The sequence below is a fragment of the Cupressus sempervirens genome, chromosome 5, assembly GCF_028749045.1.
Source record: "Cupressus sempervirens isolate cs-2001-9-10 chromosome 5, ASM2874904v1, whole genome shotgun sequence".
NCBI classification, from domain to species: domain Eukaryota; kingdom Viridiplantae; phylum Streptophyta; class Pinopsida; order Cupressales; family Cupressaceae; genus Cupressus; species Cupressus sempervirens.
Window position 1 is genome coordinate 259,374,518 of NC_143122.1, and position 6,000 is coordinate 259,380,517.

Sequence of the window (6,000 nt, forward strand, 5' to 3'; positions counted from 1 at the left end):
TGGGAAAATAGTTTCTATTGTATAATTGATACAACACATTGTATTTGGGATGAAGGGTTGCAAAATTAACTAAAGGTAATACACTAGCCATTGATGACATCGACAAGTGCATAGATACGAAAGTTGCATGTGTGAAAGTTTGGGTATAACTATGAAATGTCCCTTTTTCTGAGTTTATATGATATTTCAACCCTCTAATCAGATTTTCAAAATCAAACAACCAATATTACAAAGATCCACCAATTTCACAATAAACCCCAAATCAGGTATGTCTGAAATAGTGCCAAAAACTTCACAACTTCACATATCATTAATAAATCTGAAAGTGGAAATTTTTATAGAAATTAAAGCAGCATAACAGCCTAAAAAATGATATTTCCATATCTATATAACATTTACACAACAGCTCCCAAACGGAGGACAAAAACAATGCTTATCGGGCTCCTGAAAATAACACAAATTAGCCTGAAATCACCGCAAAATACTAGTAATCTATCACAAAAGTTTAACCATGACCCAATACATATATTCAGCTCTATTTTAACATCTAAAACTCTAAAATATAGCAGCAACCCAAACTGCTATGAAATACTCAACCAGAAACACCAAACTCTTACAAAAAAAACACACCCAAAAACCCACAAATTTGCACTGTTTAGCACAAGGGAAAACTCTGCATGAGCTTACACATGGAATGGCTTCAAACTCCCATTCTTAGCCTTCCTAAAAACTTGCAAACTCCCATCCTTGGGTCTCCTTCTCCATAGGTTTAGCAGCCTCTGAAGAACAATAAAGCAATAAGCGAAAATCAAGTTCTAGAATGAGCCCAAAATGCCTCCAAACCCCTTAAAAGAGGGAATAACCCTAACTCACATCCAAGAGGGGTTAATAAAATATAATTTAATAATAATTTTTATTTATTAGTCCATTGGTTTCCAAAGTTTAGCCCCTTTTTCAGAAACTTCACCTTTTTGGAGCCTGTCTACCTTAGCAAAGTTTATTATTTTTAATTATTTGAAAAGGGGACATGACAAGTCCTCCCCTCCCAAATATTGCTTGTCCTCAAGAAATGAAGGTTGGAATTCTGAAGAATATGTTCTCCTTCCCAAGTTGCATCCTCTAGTGGTAATCCTTTCCATTTGACCAAATGCTCTATGACGCTCCTATTTCTCAATCTTTTCTCTCTTGTATCCAAAATCTCTTCTGGTATCAAAACTAATTTCCCTTCATCATCAAGAGGTGGTAATTCTGTAGATACTATGGTTTGCTGGCCTAGAACCTTCTTTAGGAAAGATACATGGAAAATATTATATATTTTACTGTTTGGTGGGAGCTCCAATTCATAAGCTACCTCTCCTACCTTCTTGATGATCTTATAAGGCCCATAGAACCTTGGCTTGATTTTCTCTGCCCCACTCCTCTTCAAGGTTCTTTGCTTATATGGCTGCAACCTAAAAAATACCAAATCTCCCACCTCAAAAGATCTTTCAATCCTTTTCCTATCAACATATAACTTTTGTTGGTTCTGTGCATGTTGTAGATTATCCTTGAGGAACCTTATTATGTCTTTGATTTGCTTGATGAAATCACTTGCTGCAGGTACTCTGCTATCAGAAAGTATTAGATCAACAAAGGAAAGGGCATCATAACCATAAAGAGCATGAAAAAGAGTCATACCAATAGACATGTGATGAGATGTATTGTAACAATACTCCCCTAGGTGTAACCATTTCACCCAAGCATGATGTTGATTTGAAACATAGTTCCTCAAATATCCCTCTATCCATTTATTAACTATCTCTGTTTGTCCATCTATTTAAGGGTGATAGCTAGTACTGGGAGTGAGTTCAGTTCCTACTAAATGAAAGAGCTCCTTCCAAAAAGAGCTAAGGAATCTACTGTCCCGGTCACTAACAATGTTTCTAGGCAAGCCATGTAATCTAAAAATTTCCTTGAAGAACAATTCGACCACTTGTGATGCCTTGAAATCAGATGTGATAGGAAATAAATGTGCATACTTAGTCTATCTACCACCACATATATGCAATCCTTACCTTGAACCTTGGGCAACCCAGTGATGAAGTCCATGGAAATACTTTCCCATTTTTGTTCAGGAATAGGAAGTGGCTGCAACAACCCTGCAGGAAAATTTTGCTCACTCTTTCTTTGTTGGCATACCATACATTCCTTAATGTGTTTAAGGACATCCTCCTTCATACCCTTCCATGAAAACTACTCTCGAAATTGCTTGTATGTCTTGAAGTATCTCTGATGACCAGCCAAAGGTGTGTCATGAAAGGCCCTCAATATCCTCTCAGTTTTTGATCTTGGCACTAAGAAGATCCTATTTTTGTAATAAATCAATTCATCAACAACCTTGTACCTATTATCATTCACTAACTTATCCAAAATCTTGGTGGGAAAGGAATCTTTAGCATACTCTAAAATTATGGAGACTTTCCAATCAGTAGAGATAGATGTTAAGGAACACAAAGTGGGCTTTCTTGAGAGAGCATCATCAACCACATTATTCTTTCCTTTCATGTATTCAATATCAAAATCATAAGCTTGCAATTTGCTTACCCATTTTTGTTGATGATCATTCAAATCCCTTTGGTTCAAGAAGAACCTAAGGCTATTATGGTCTGTCTTTACAATGAATCTCCCACATACCAAATATTGTCTAAACTTATGAATTGCATGCATGATTGCCAACATTTCCTTATCATAGATGGAGTAACCTTTCTCTAATTGATTTAATTTTCTACTCTCAAATGCTATTGGATGTCCCATTTGAGTTAGGACAGCCCCTATACCTTCTCCAGAAGCATCACATTCAACAACAAAAGGTAAAGAGAAATCTGGAATTGCAAGCACAGGGCATGAACTCATTACCTCCTTAAGCTTATCAAATGTTGTTTATGCCTCTTCTATCCAAGAAAAAGCTCCTTTCTTTGTCAAATCAGTCAAGGGGGCAGCAAGCTAATAAAATCCCTTGGCAAATCTCCTATAGTAGCTACACAACCCAAAGAAACCTCTCAACTGTGTAAGATTAGTGGGTGGAGGCCAATCCAAAATTGCCTGAATTTTTTGTTGATCAACCTGTACTCCTTTAGAACTTATAATATGTCCCAAATATAAGATCTTTGTCAAACCAAACTCACATTTAGATAGGTTAGCATAGAAGGATTGCTACTCCAAGATTCCCAAAACAGTGTCTATGTGTTTTAGATGCTCTTCCCATGTCTTACTGTAAATCAAGATATCATCAAAAAATACCAAAACAAATTTTTGAAGATGCTGGATGAATACCTTATTCATACAAGATTGGAATGTTGCAGGTGCATTAGTGAGGCCAAATTGCATAACAAGAAGAAATTCAAAGTGCCCATAGTGACATCTAAAAGTAGTCTTTTCCACATCTTCACTCCTCATTTGAATTTGATGGTACCTTGATCTTAAGTCAATTTTTGAGAAGTATACAACACCATGTAACTCATCAATGAGTTCATCAATGTGTGGTATGGGATACCTATTTTTTATGGTCTTCTTGTTTAGAGCCCTGTAGTCTATACACATTCTCATTGTACCATCCTTTTTCTTGACAAGTACCACAGATGATGCAAATGGACTAGAGCTAGGCCTTATGAATCCCATGTCCAGGAGTTCTTTAATAGTTTTTTCAATTTCTTCCTTATAACCTCTTAGATGGTAGTATGGGGTTGTTATAACTAGTTTGGCACCCTGTTCTAACTCTATAACATGCTCAAAACCTCTATCTGGTGGTAATCCTAGAGGCAAGTCATTGAAAACTATACTATGCTTATCAAGAATATTTTGAATTTCAAAATGGAAATTACCTTGATTCTTTGGAGAGCTTGTTGGATGGATTATGACTCCTTCTGCCCATGCTACTTGTCCTCTTTGAAAAGTCCTCTCCATCCTCTTTGCAGAGACTGCCTTAGGTGCTCCATTCGATAAGCCTCTCAATATGACTTCTTTCCCATTGGAATGAAATTTAAACTCCATAGTTTGATGGTTCATGTAATAGCCTCCAATAGAGTGAAACCATTGAACACCCAATACAAGATATGTCTCCCCAATACCAACCATATAGAAGTCATCACATAACTCATAATCTCCTAAGGTCATCTTGAGTTGTTTCACCACCCGTGTGCAAGGCATAGTGAATCCATCAACTACAGTTTTATTGAATCCCTCAAAATCTTTTGCTTTAAGCTCTCTTTTCATGACAAATCCCTCATCAATAAAATTGTGAGTTGCCCCACTATCAAGAAGAACTATCAACCTTTGCCCTGCTAGTACCCCTCGAATTCGAAAGGGATGGTATCTTGGGACTCCTGATAATGTTGCTAAAGTGCCATCCTTGCTGATTTCTTTTTCTTTCTCTTCTTCTACCTCCTCCTTAGTGTTATGAAATTGCTCATGCTCATCTAAATCAAATTCTGAAGAAACTTCAATATAGTGCACTTGACCTTTCCCCAAACATCTGTGTCCTAGAACCCATGGTTCTCTACAAGTAAAACAAAGCTTTTTCCTTCGTAATTCACTCCTAGTCTCTTCATCTACCTTATTTTTTGCCAAATTCATCACATATTTTGGTGGTAGTGTTGGGAAAGTCTTTTTCTAAAATTTTTCCTTATGTTACCAAAGATTTTGGGGTTTTTGATTAATGACTGGTTTCATAGGCACACAAGTTTCAAGTTGCAAGCTTCTTTTGATAGCTTCCTGTAAGGTTGAGGGTGAGAAAGCCTTAACCAAACCCTTAACAGAATCTTCTAAACCATCAAGAAAAAGATAAAAAATCCTCTTTTCACTCATATCAGGTACCATAACAACCACTTTTTGAAACTCTTCTATATACTCATTAACTGATTTGGTTTGCTTCAACTTTGACAATTCTTTAAAGTACTCTTCATCATCCTTGAGGTCAAATCTATCTATCACTCTTTGACTAAAATTATCAAATGTAGTTACCTAATCATGACCTTGAGTAGTCATTCCATGATACCACCAATCATAGGCTGCATCTTCCAAGTGTAGACTTGCAAATTGAACAGCATCACTCTCCTTCATGGGGTTAAGTGTGAAGAAAGTCTGTAATTTTTGTAGCCATGCTCTAGCTGAAATTTTATTTGTTCCATCAAAAGTAGGTGTTGTAAACTTTCTTATTTTATTTTTGAGCTCTCTTCCACTTATGTCATGCTCCCTCCTATTCTCTTTCTTGGGCATCAAAGTGTTCATCATATCCACATATTCTCTAAAAAGAACCGAATTGCAAAAGTCATCATCTAAGCCATTGTAAGTAGCTCTTAATGCAATCAAGTTACCTGTAACCTCTTCCACGGGATTAAGGGCTGGATTCGGTACTAGTGGCTCATCTGCATGTAAGAAAATAGTTTTGGTTGATTTAGATGGTGTAGATTTCAGATTTATTGGCTCCTCTAGAGTGCTCCCTTTCTCATTAATAGATGCAACTCTTTGTAGTTTTTCTGTCAATATTCGCAAAGCCTCTCTAGTTTCTGCCAAACTATCCACTATTTGCTTCTGAGTATTTTGGATGTCTTGGAAGAATTTCTTTGCCATCTCATCTGGATCAGCCATAATTTTCCCTTCCTTGGATTTTGTACTTTTACTTTCAACTAGAGGTTTGATCAAAATTTCTTTATTCTTTTCTCGCTGCAAATATATATTTTCTCTTTCACTTAGTTGCATGCAAACTTCTACAAACCCTCAGGCTGGAAAGATCATAGCTCTGATACCACTGAAATGTCCCCTTTTCTAAATTTATATGATATTTCAACCCTCTAATCAGATTTTCAAAATCAAACAACCAATATTACAAAGATCCACCAATTTCACAATAAACGCCAAATTGGGTATGTCCAAAATAGTGCCAAAAACTTCACAACTTCACATATTATTAATAAATATGAAAGTGGAAATTTTTATATAAATTTCAGCATCATAATAGCGTAC